This window comes from Hipposideros armiger, unplaced genomic scaffold (assembly GCF_001890085.2).
Source record: "Hipposideros armiger isolate ML-2016 unplaced genomic scaffold, ASM189008v1 scaffold_231, whole genome shotgun sequence".
In the NCBI taxonomy this organism is placed as follows: Eukaryota; Metazoa; Chordata; class Mammalia; order Chiroptera; family Hipposideridae; genus Hipposideros; species Hipposideros armiger.
Window position 1 is genome coordinate 1,887,609 of NW_017731581.1, and position 13,472 is coordinate 1,901,080.

The 13,472-nt window shown below is 41.9% G+C and overlaps 1 protein-coding gene across 1 annotated transcript in view; it reads right to left on the reverse strand.

Moving 5' to 3' along the window:
- The window catches only part of EXOC4 (exocyst complex component 4), a 706,914-nt gene that overhangs the window by 287,681 nt on the left and 405,761 nt on the right, over positions 1 to 13,472 (reverse strand). The gene's annotated exons all lie outside the window — the stretch shown is intronic.

The window sequence follows — 13,472 nt, forward strand, 5'->3', positions numbered from 1 at the left end:
GCCACTGAGGTGCGCCCTCAATGAGATTGAAACAACTACTTGACTTGGAGCTGATGTGTCCTGGAAAAACACACTGTTCCCCAATAGAAAGAAGAAAAAAAGAAAGAAAGAAAGAAAGAACGTCGCTCAGAAATCATGTGCCACTGTGAGTCTCCCTCTTCAGATTAGCAAAAACTCGGTCAACATTAAGCCATTCCCAGCTCGGTTTGCTAACGGCAAAACAACTTATCAAGCTATTCAGTATACTGGACACTACTGACGTTCTCATTATTTTAAATATTATTCAAAAGTAAATTAAATGGAATATCTGAGATATAAAGTTTCTTTCCTAACTATCTCACAGGAAATCCCTCTTCTGGGACTGGGAAGGTTTTGAACTGAAAGCCTCAAACCAAACAAATTCTAGTGGTGTGTGTGCTTCAGTAATCCTCAGGCCGAAGCACAGTAGGGCTCTCCTAACACAGGTCAATGGATTTGTCCCCAGCTTGGGGACACCCTAAGGGCTACCCACGAGCGCTTCTTGTACGGGAACATACAACAGGGATTCATATTTTCAGGGGACGAATAAGCTTGTTAGAGAGCATCATGTCATTTTTAATGGCAGGAGCATCAGAAGAATTATTATTTTACACTTGTCACCTTTTAGAGCAGTTTTTGAAAAAGTATGGCAATCCCTAACAACATCTCCTTGACTTCCTCTGCCCAACGTTTGAAAACAACATAAAAATTGAGGGCTGCAGAAAGGCGAAAAGTGAAAGTGAGGAGGTAAAATAAAATGAATTAGCATTTATTAGTAAGGTAAATCAGCCTTGTGCCTGGCACCTTGCTAACTCAGTTACCCATAATTCCTAATTTAACCTTCACATGTAACTTATAAGGGAATCAGTATTGTCATTAACAAAAGACACAGGGTTAAGAAATTCTACTGATCCACAGAGTTATGTTTCTTCGTGGTTTATTTTTATTTTTAATTTTGTTACAAAAATCACAAGAAGACTAAGAAACTTTCATGTGCTTTAGAGAAGTCCCATAGCTGCTAAGTCCTGGGACAGTGAGGGCCACTAAAAGCAGAACTATCCAGTAAAAATCTGTCAAACTGCTTTCAGAAAACTCTATTTTCTCTACAGTCCATTCCTCACGTTTCCATACTTAATAAAAAGACGATAATTTCCTTCTGTTAAAAAATGTTTGGTGTTATATATATTTTTTTGCTGAATGCTCAGATAGATAACTTTCCTTTTTTGAAAAACATTAAAATGCAGGCAGTCCTGTATGAAAGTAACAATAGCTGTTAACATTTAGGTGGAAGCACCCGTCCAAAGCTTCTGTATTAACTCATTTTATCCTCCCAACGACCCCGTGAAGTCATTTTACAGATGAGCCAGTTCAGGCACCAAGCAGTTAAGTATAATAGTCTGTCCAATGTCGCATCATTCGTAAGTTAATGGAACCAGGAGTTCAATTCATTTTTTTATAATTTCAAAACTGTGCCCTTCGCCACTTAATCACTCAATAGGCCAACAAGCATAATTGAACATTTTTTTCTATGCCAGGTACTGTGTTGGGTGAATGAAGATATAGAAAGGCTAGGCGAGGTCTCGAGTCCTCAAGGCAGACACATATTAAGAAAGTGAACAAACTGTACTCCAAACTTCTACTTGCTGGAGTCTGGTGACTTACAAAGAATTACACATTTTGTGTTTGGTGCTCAGTCCTGTTTTAAATCAACGTAACCACTGTTCATAACAGTTTCTATGTGGACTCCAGCCTGGCAGCACCAACACCACCTGGAAACTTATCAGCAATGCAGATGCCCAGGGGTCTACGTGATGGGCTAACTGACCTTAGGAGACGCCCTGAATTTATAAATCGGTGTCCGACAAACAATTATTTTAAATGTCCTCCCGCATGATTAAAGCAATACATGTTAATTGCATAACAAAATGAAAACTGCAAAGAATAACCACCATCAATGATTTGGTCTAATTTCTCCTTGTCTTTTTTCTACATTTATAAATAGCATTTTACGTCATTAAGATCATACTGCATATACTATTCTGATTACTACTGTATTCTTCTTATATTATAGACATGTTTCAGTGTCATTAAAAGCACTTGGTAAATATAACTTAAATTACTATATGACTACATTATATGGATGTGGCATGGTTAACTTACCACTCCTCTATTTCTAGATATTTACTTCGTTGCCAATTTCCTGCTGTTATAAACAAGCTGAGATGAACTATCTGTATAAAAATATTTACACACATATCTGTGGACTACCTTGGTATACATACCTATAAGTAAAAAGCTCTAAGTTTTAACAATTCCATACTTAGTGGTTGTATTAATCAATGATCGCCCTGGCAGAGTATAAGAAGTATAAGAATAGCTTACTGTAAGCTCACCATTGGACAAAGGTAAGAACATTGTTTCTTATTTTAACATTCAGTTTTTGGATTCTAGTCATGTGTTGAACTTTTTATACATTCACCAGTCATTTGTGACATTTTTTTGCACACATATATGATCTCATTTGTTGATTTTTTACTACTTAAGTTAAGCCATATGAACTTGATGTCTTATAGGTAAGATACAGTTGAAAATCAGCAATATCATATTTTCAAACCTAGTAGCTTAACTTTCAGGATTTGAAGCTGTATCACTTACACAGTGATAAAATTTTCCATCTATTTGGGACACAGGACATACATACACGAAAAGAAGAAAAAAATTCATGTCACTAGTTTCAGTATCATCTTGGGTCCCATTCAGAGCTCTGCCTTCCTTCTACAACCACGTACCCAATGGGTTTATAAAACGTATAACTCCCCACCCCATCTTAATCTTCTCCCTTAGTAGACTGTCAGGTCCTAGAGCAAGGGTGAAGCAGGGAGTGGGGGTTACAAAATCACTGGAAACCAACCCTCTGTGAATCTCAGGATCTGGTGTCTTCCAGGACAAGACTCCGCCCCTCACACCTTTCCACCAAGAATCACTCCATCCCCGTGCTTGCTTGCTTGCTTTCTCCTTCAAAGATGGAGATGCAGAAACGCCTGGGCATGAGAGGGCGGAACTCCAGGAGGCAGTAAAGAGCATTCATGAATCTGTTCATGGGCCTTCAGTGACCTTTCACGGAAAGATGGAGAAGGAACACTTTACCAGGAAAAGCCAGCCTAAATTGTCCACTTGGTCAGCCCCTTTGTTCAGCAGAGAAAAAAAATCGCTGGGCCCCAGTGAAAGTGTTTGCTTTCTAATTAGGATTGCTAGTAAGTTCTATAGGGAGGTGGTTACATCTGAACCAAGTGATCCAGAGAATTCACTTCTCAGCTAGCATCTCAGTCAACAAAGCCAATTTCACATTGAAAAGTAAATAAAATACCAGAAAAGCAACATAGTGGGGGTGGGAAGGGCAGTGAAGTTCTCTGTTTATCTTTTAGGCAATCTGGGGTCTAGCCCTTGCTCTGTCGCCTAAACTAGCTATGGGACCTTCGCTGAGTAAATTACCAGCCTATGTGGCAGTTCACGCTTGTAAAAAGAGATAGATTAGAAGCACTCTAAATTCTCTTTCCAGTTCTAAATTCTATGATGACGTTGATAATTGAACAATACCATAAGCAGCCTCTTTTCGTTACAACTCTGACAATAGTACATTTTATCAAGGGAGCCTCAGCAAATGGTTCAAAGTAGGCTCTTAAGCACGCTTAAACTCTCACATATGCTAGAAAATATAAGGCTTCTTTTTATGAGTTTCATGAATCTGTTTCAGATGCTTTAGAAGACACAGTGTTATCCAAGCTAATTAAATTATTTCATCTGTGTAGCTCTACGCAATTGTTGGGATTTTTCCAAAAATGCTCCTTAGGGTATCTTCTGCTTACATTGTTTTGTTCAGAATTACAGAGGTAAACATCAACAGCAAATGCTAATCTTCCTTTAAGACTTCTTAATTAGGGAAGACGGAAGCCCCAGTAGGTTTCCTGCTAATACTAAATTCTTAATTTATCAGCTTGTCTGCTCTCACCGATCGCTGATGGGCTGATCCACGCTAATTCTGGTGCAGGGCTGTGAATTTGCAGTCTTGTTTTTGAAATCAAGGTGTGATGCTGGGTATACAGGTCAAATCAGGCTAACAGAAAATCCAAGAGATGATACCTATCTGTTTATTCTGTTATAATTTTCATTGCAGCAACTATTGCTTACCCTAAGGAAACCACTTCCTAAGCCTTGGAAACATTTTTGTTATGCAGAACTTTCTGTCATCTAGAAAAAAAAGACTTTGACACTGCATTCTGAGATTCAAAGAGGACAGGTGATTTTATATTCCTCTCCCCCTCTTTCCTGTCACTCTAAGACCTGACCTTCTATTAGCAGAAAAGATGGTGTATATATTTCTGTTTCCCATCCATCACTAAAATAGTATTTTGAAAAAGTTGCTGTGTCAATTAAGAGTATTCCATATATTCAAATGTAGTCACTGCATAAAAATCCTACACTAAAATGCTACTTGCCACACACACACACACACACACACACACACACACACACTCACTCACAACTAAATGAACAATGACAGGGCCTCTGAATGCCTCTGTTTCCAAATTTGCTCAACACCATCTGCTGTGTCCGGGAGGGATCTCTCTGAACAGCCTCACGACACGGAACTGGCCATCACAACAGCTCAAGTGAACACAGAGGCCACCTCCCGGTGACTTTCCTGTGGGGGATCTCACTTGTCCCCCCATTGTCATCTTTGCTCAGACTGTTGCTGACTTGGAGAGGCAACGATTAATTCTCACCTGCACCCTTTTCTCTTTCTTTCTATTATCACTCATGTCTTCCTGTCTCATGCTAGAGGCTACTTCTAGGCCAAACTGGAAAGCAGGTGAAGTCTACCCCTGCCCTCCCACACCAGTTTTTTCTGGCTGTTCTCCTTCCTAAACTCTGACCACCCACCTCCCCCACCTGACATTAAAGGACTGATGCCTCATCCCCCATCAGAACTCCTGTTCAGCAAGGCCCTTCTCTTAGCTTCCTGTCACGGTGAAAAGGGGTCGATAGCTAAATGATTCTGGGTTCCATGCATCTGGTGACAACTTTATGTGCAGTATCACGCCGTGGGGGTAAAGAGAGAGGAGGGGCTCTGAAGTCACACTACCAGGGCTGGATCCTGGCTCTGCCACTTACGAGTCGTGTAACCATGAAAAAATATGTAATCCTGTTAAGTCTGTATTTCTTCTTCCATACAACGAGAAAGCTCATAGGGCTGCTGTATTTAAATGAGATAATACTTGTAAAGCCACTTCAGATCTGTGCCTGGGACACAGTAAATACCCAGTGAAGCTCACATATTGTCTTACTAAATCATGAATATGTCATCATCACCTTTCCATGTATTAGCCTCTCCCAGATCCATTGAAATATTAAGATGGCTCAGAGAAGTAATAGTTTAATCCAATATTCCATGATAAAAAGAAGTCTGTGGTCATATGAATATGGGAAGTGCTGTTTATATAACAAGTAAAACGCAATGGATGTTTTTCTTACTATGAGACTTCTGAGAATCTTGATTATCCCAAGGAGTCATGAAACGCCAAGAATGGGATTAGCTGTGGTATTTTCCAGTCTTATTCTCATTTGCTTATGGAACTCTCTGCCCACCTAAAGATCTTGAACATCTTGCAATTTCACAGAATTCTACAGAAGACAATTTAGGGGATGGTGCCGTGACCCACAAGATTTTAATGGCATCATTTCAGGCACTGACATAAGCTAGAGGGAGGGGATCTGGGGCTTGGGGAGCAATCCCTGAACCCCACAAAATTTCATCACATTTAACTGCCTAGCATACCAATATGATGCTGGCTTTTCTCCTTACTCTTCCCTACCCTCCAGAAATGCCTGAAATCTTCAACCACTTATTCCTTACACACTTGAAACTGCCGAAGCACTTTAACTCTTCATCTTCCTTTATGAACAACATGATCTTTATAATCTAAAGGTTAAAAAAGGCGCAATGCATCCCAGAGAAAAACTACTCCATATCTTAGGTTATCCAACTTCCAAGACTAACACAGAATTCTTTGTGTATCCGGGCAAGAAAAATTAATGCTACCTCATACACACACACTTTTCAGTGTGTAACTGTATAACATTGTATACCATTAGAATTGTATACCGCATTTCTGGGCTACTGATTAAAAATGTAGACACATACATAAAACAGAGGTGTTCATTCCCAATGCTCTCTCGGCCTCTGTAACATATTTCACTACAGAAACTCTCTATCCTACGTGTGCCTGTCTGCCTCTCCTAGACGGCGGGACCTGCTCCTCAGAGGCAGAATCCTGGCTTTTCATCTTTGCATCCCTAGTGCCCGGGAAATCAGAGGCATTCCGTACAGCCCCGTTCCATTCCACCAATAAATTATGTATCGATTTCATTAGCTTGTACTCGCCTCGTGACTTTCTGCCTGGGTCACAGTCATAAGTGGCACCATTAAAGATGGCTTCTAAGTAGTCCAGCGATTCAGAGTGCCCCTGACTGAACAGAAGATAAAAGCAAGCGCGAACGTGATCCTTCCTTAACCTCTCTGGCTCGGAACGCCGGCTCTGGAGCCGGGCAGCCTGCGTCTCCGCGTACTCGCTGTGACAGGCAGGTTACTTAAATTTTTAAAGGCTCAGTCTTCTCATCTGCTTCAAAATGGGGAGAATAACAGTACTGTGGTAGTCAGGGNGCAAACCACGTTACTCACAATCCAAGGTTTCACTGTACTTTAAACTTTTCAATTTCTCATCTGCCTAAGTTTTCTGGAACATTAATACTATATTGTAGAGGTGCAGCCTTAAATTGCTATCAAGGTAGATAGACCTTGATTTAATAACACTGTGTGGACATCGATTTTCTAGGAGCCAAGAAAACCCTGATACACCAGGGGGTCATGCTACATTCTGTTTTATCTTTTAAATCAACTCTAAGAGAAAAATAAATAAAGCAGGAGCAGTTAGCAATGCTAAGAGTAATCAGATATTTCTAAAATGGGGAGTTCTCAAAGAATACACCCTGGTCACAAATCCTACTACATATTCCAGAAAGAAAGCAGCATTCTTCAGGAGTTGCCATAGCTAAAAAAACCAAGTTCGGGGTGCAAGATCCAAAGAAACATGGGGGACAGTGTTAGGAGAAGGAAGCCGATGGACACAAGGGGGACAAAGAATGTTGAGATCATTTGGCTACGGGAGAGGGTTCAAGGCTGGTAGAAAGCAGCAATGGTGCGCTGATCAGTAGAAGCAGTGGCACAAGCAGCAGAAATCGTTTAGTCCCTAGAAAGTGTATTATAAGGGCAACCAAGGTACATCAACTACAAAGTGACGAGTCTACAGGCTTTGGGAGGCAGTCAGTGAGAGGGCAAATGGGGTTCTACTAAAATAACTTCATCAGTCCCTGGAGGCTAGTCACAGACATAAGTATCTCATCAGTCCAGGTCATCAAATGGCAAGCAATTCACGGGAAGACACGGGGAACAGTCACACTCCAATCTGTGCAACAGGACCTAACATTGGATAAGATCCCAGACATCCAGCCGTAACGCAGGTTTCAAACATGCTTTAGTAAAATACTGGTTCAGATGCCTTTTATAATACTTAGGACTCAGGAATAAAAGCTGAAAGCATCTTTAGGATTTTTAATGAACGAATTCCAAAGAGTAGGACTGTGACTTGCACACACGGCTGGATGCGAACACACAGTGTCAGCAATACAGGAAATGCGTTCTGAGTCTGCGATGTTCCAGACGGTGGGTTACAAAGGCAGGTGTGACTTGGTCTTTCTCATGCAAAGGCCACTGTCTAGTGGACAGAAACAATCAAATAATTATGATACAATATGATAAGAACAATAATTATGATAGGAACAAGGTACTAAGGCAGCCAAAGAAAGAAAGAAGGAGGCAACATGTTAAAAACAAGCTATACTTAAGGTAGATTTAAAAATCATCTTTGAAATGACCATCAGGAACTGGAGCAGGGAGTAAAGAGAGGCCCTGACATCCTCAGGTCAACCCCGGCCTCAAGTGGGGAGGGACAGACCAGTGTTGATCAGGGAAGACTTAAGTATAGAAAGACAGGGTGGGAAGCAGGATAGAGACCCCCGCTGGGAGGCCAGTCTAGGCGACAAAGGGGAAAGGCAGACAAAATGAAAGGAAGTAGGAGAGTCAGCGCCCAGACATTGAACTCTAGCTCTTCTTCACACCCTGGCATGGTGCATGGAAAGAGCTGTGGATTTGGTGTCATGTGACTTGGATTGAAGTCCTCGCGCCACCATGTACTATGTCACTATGTACGTGACTGTTTCAACCAGGGTTATTGCAGCTATAGAAATAGAAATAGAAGTAACAGAGAACTGACTAAAACTGGTGCACCGTGAAGGTCTCATTGCAAGAAACAGAAACTACTCTAGCGAATGTAGGCAGAAGAGGGTTTAATGTAAGACATTCGGTGCTTACAGTACCACAGGAAGAGCAAGGGGGACTGGGTCATAGCTGGGTTTCCAGGAATTACTCAAGAAGAACAGGCAAGAACAGACCCACCAGGGAGCCCACTGCCTCTGTCACTATGGGGGAAGGGAGGACTCAGGGGGCTGCCGAGGTTTCCATTGCCTCTTGACAGCCGTGAAACTAGTGAGTGGCTTTTAACACTTGAAAAACGCCGACATCTCCATACTTGCTCCCAGATGACAGCCAAACCACACAATGCAGCCTTCACCTAAGTTGCCCCTTCCAAACGTCACATGAACGCATCTAATGGGAAGAGCCTAATTCAACCCCTAAATTCTGCTGCAAGGAAGACCGGGACACAAGTCACAAAAGGCACGCTGGGAGGAGCTTGAGTGTTTTCTGAGTGCAAACCACCAGGTTCCGTTATTATTATTATTACCATTATTCCATCAAAATCATTGTTATTAAACAATAACGGTAATTCTTAGCGTTCGTGACAAGAACTCCAAAGGCAGGGAGGGCAGTCTTAGAATTCGTTAATTGGGTGGCTCCACAATATCAGTGAGGACTCAGAGTCTTTCCATTTTTCTATGAGAGAGACAGAGAGACAGAGAGAGAGAGAGAGAGAGAGAGAGAGAGAGAGAGAGAGAGAGAGAGAGAGAGACCAGAACCCAGAACAACATTAGCCTCTGGCAGCTGGGAAGGGGGGAGGCGGGCTATGTCCGCTGGGTTGAGCAAGGTGCTTATCTGCAACTCTCAGGGTCTTACTTCCCTCAATTTGAACAGGGGGGTGTTAATACCTGCCTCCTCACCTAACAGAGCGTCGCTCCCACTGTCACGTATGCCTATGATCTAACAGCGCCGTCATTCCTGGAAGGTCACATGAAGCAACATATGTTGCAGACAATGTGAGGCAGCATCAGTATTATTATGGCGGCGGGGGGTGACAAAAAAGACTTCTGTCCGCAGAAATACCACCCTGTCCCAATAGTGTTAATTGAAAGGGTGAACAATCGCCTTGAGGAAAAGCAATTTGCTGAGACGTGTGTTTTCGAAGCGTCTTATATTGTCATTGTGGAAAAGAGGGCTAGATTCTATCAACAAAGACAACCAATAAACCATAAAACTGCCCAACAGTGTTGGCGTGCTTCCAGAGAATGCTTCTGATGTTTTAAGAGACTCTCCTGAAGAGTGTCACTGCGCTCATGAAGCAGCTATGTTTATGAAGCAGTAACCACTATCCCAGCAGGTGGCAATGTGTCCAGGGCAGGACTCACTGTCAGTGCCGTGTTGATATCCATGCAGGCTCTTATATGAAAGGGGTGTGGATAGGTGACGATTTCAGAGTCCTAGAGCTTTCAAAGGGTGGCATGCTTACCTGTTGCTTACAGGGTACAAGCTAATACATATCAATTCCTTCTGTCATGTTCAAAGTTTTTTGTACACTCAGCAGAATTTCATTTCCTGTACAGTTGACNGGAAAATTTACTATCTTATTCCTTGAACCTAGGGAACCTTCTCGAATGCTTTGTACACACCAGGTGCTCAATAAATATCTTCATATTATAATTCCCCCAAATCTAAAATTTCTCTGTATATTTAACAAGATCTAATTTTCCTTTTTTTTTTTTTTGCCTCCAGGAAACACGCCTGGCAGATGTTCAACAGCACCGTATCAGCAGTGAATGAAATGATGTTGGTACTTTAATTTGGTTGTAAAGTTTACAGAGTGCCTTTAGCTGACAGAAATAGTGCAAACGAAGACTGAAAACGGTTCTAAAACATGAAAGACCTCTCTCACTAACCTATCTTTTCTCCTTAGATTTATGTTGCCCAAACCCAGGATTCCTCTGTTTTTGTTTGCTTGTTATTATTTTACTTCCCCACAGCGGCAGACATCCCAACCCAATAGGCAGCCATCAAAACCTGGGTGGTTCCCACTTATTTAGGATGCCCAGCATCAGGGCACAGAAGCGTGAAAGCCCAGGAGCAGCTCAAATCCAAAGCTCAGGCTTATTCACCGACTGTGCAGAGCTTGTTCGGTAAGTCCCGGTAAGTGGACAGCATCCCTGTCAGTTACAGCCACAGAGAACACGGACCAAAGTACTATCCACGTCGGCTGCTAGGAGGGTTTGTTACTTCATGGCCTTGTAAAGGATAGCATCTAATGTCCAAAAAAGACCCTGTTTCTGGGAGAAATTCACCCGCTATCTTGCTCCGGAGCTTGGCTACATGACATATTCGCAGTGCCCTTGAGTGGGAAAAGTGATGACATGAAACAGGTAGCAACAATGGCACAGCTGCTCATGGGGACATTAAAATCAACATCTATTCTTCCCATGCTGTCATGCCAAGCCCCTTGTACTGCTCTCAAACAAACACCGCTTAATTTTATTTCCTGCTTGGCTTTGTGTAATTTTGACATGTCCTCAGTCAAACACGACCCAGTCCTCCAATCAGGCCCTATTTTTCTGGAGATGTTGGAAAACAAGAGGAAGTCAAAGCCATGATTGCGAACTCCTAAGCAGCAGTGTTAGCCTCATTACCTTGCCTTTCCTTTTTAATTTTTCCATCGATTGTCTCTTGTTCATCTACACGTATTGACGGAGCTCGTAGAGCCTGGTNATTTTAATACATGATGTTACTACTAATCCTCTTGCAGTTCTTATTACAAGTCAAACATGACCAATTTCTGTCATGTAAGAAAAATAAAATAGTAACAGCAATATCAACAACCACCACCAGTGTCGTAGGAGCTGGCTATTGTTTCGACTAAGAACACAGCTGCCGTTATTCTGGACCACGTGACTTTCCATTGTAATTGCTTCCAGATGTGTTGACTGCGAGGTATTCCAATATCACATAAAAAATTTAAAATAATAGGTCTTAATATGCAGCAATAATGGTATTTCAGAAAATCGAGTCATCAGCAATGTGCAGTTAACCTGACTTAAAGGCTCAGAGAAGTCTCAGACCTTCAGAGCAACAAAATGCTACTGGAAGATTTGCTACACACGTCTAACTTATGCCACCTCTACCAAAGGCTGAGAGATGCAGACGCAGTCCAAGTGCTGCTTGAAACATATCTTTGGTCTTAACATACCTGAGTCCTAACATTCCCCAGGTGTAATGGTACTTCTGAAATGCTGACTCTATCCTCAACTTTTCTTCTCTTTTTTATCGCCTTTGTTTTGGCTTTCTCCAAAGTGCTTCAGCGAGGCCCTCTTTTGAAAAGAGAAAACTCTGTCCTGATTTACAAGAGCCGGGGCAGAATTTATCGCTGCCAGTCTGGCAGTTGCATGAGGGATCATGGGAAAGACGGGATGCATCTCTGTGACTATGAAATATTTTAGCGACAGATGAAAAGGTTTCTGCATTCTGTTTGAATTCTCTCTGCACAAACCCGTGTGTATCGTTATAATCCTGTTTTGCTGAAGTTTCCTCTTCAAAACTGAGCACTGAACTATAAAGCTGCTGGAGAGCCTTATGAGCCTCCACACTGAATGCCAAGGCCAAATGTTACTGGAAAGCGAAACCTCTGGCACAGGAGCAAGTGTCTCCCCTCGCTGGCACTTCTGCATGGAGTTCAGTCTTAGGCAGACACGTGCCATTGCTCAGTGGGTCACAAATATACTAGGCAGAGACTAAGGCACTGGGAGAANATTTAGTCAGAATCTAGATCCATGAATAAAGATCCTTGTCTTTATCCAGATCTGCAGTACTCCAAGCATATTAAGACAAAAAGTTTTTTCACAAATTAGGAAAGACATCCCATTATGGAATTCTTGTTCTTTTTTAATCACATTTTTTTTTAAGCTGAGCCATCCTGCCACCTGTTGGCAGCTCAGCAGCAGCTCAGCTCGGGCCAGGAATCGAACCGGTGACCCTGTTGCTCAGAGCTCACACTCTTGAGCGAGCTCTTAACCAACTGAGTCACTCAGTTGGCCCTGTTTTTATTCACAATTTAATCCACGCTGGAATTCCCTGGCATAAAAGCCTCTCTAAGAAGAAGCCACCACGTAGTTTTGACTCTTTCCAAAATCTCACAGTAAAAGGGCTGTCGGAAGATTGTCTCCTCTCCCATCTCAACTGGGGCATTTCCAAAGCTGACGTATCCTCGGGATACTCCTTAAACTTTTAAATCACAAAGCAAACAGAGTCTACATCTCAAAAAATGATCACTTGATATTTTTTCCACCCTAAAACTACTTTCCTCCCCCATCTCCTTGAACTCAGTGGGAAAATCCTGAGAAATTTAACTGTGCGATAAAACCCATCTCTGTTCAATGGCTTACATTCCACATTACATCATTTGCCCGGTGTAAATTGCATTTTTAAAGTTAGGGTCCACTACCTTCACATGTAAGAAGAAGGCCCTGGAAGAAAGAACAGCCTCATTTGTGTTAGGGCAGAATGTCAGTATCTTCTTACATTAAACAAAATCTCCAGGAGCCAATTTCACAGATAGATTTTGTAATAGTGTACCATGAAGCGAAGGCACATTTAACTTTTCAATACATATTTTTAAAAAGGAGCCAGACAATCCTTAGCTTGCTCATGTCCCCCTCTCATTCCGGCAGCCTAAGTGCAGTATTTCCACATAGAGCTCCAAAGGTCACCATCGTTGACTAGTCGCACTGATTCTCCTAAACTAAATAATCACATCGCACCCAAATACATCCAACTCATGTTAGTCAATGTTTTTGTGTAACTTTACAATGTGCTTTACACATGCCTTTCAGGATTTCTTCCCCATTTTATGCTTCTGGGTTGCACAATATCAGAAAAAATAACTTCGTCATTTTTTCCACCTCTGGGATATGAGCTACTTTCTGAATTCTCTGTCGTTTTATAAATTTTTCTTTCCTGAGCTTAGGGCAAAGGATTCTTGGTCCCCAGATGGTCTTGCATAAAATATGTTATGTGTTTGTGCAGAGGGGCATTTTTAAATGGAGTAGGTCCAAAGCTCTCACCA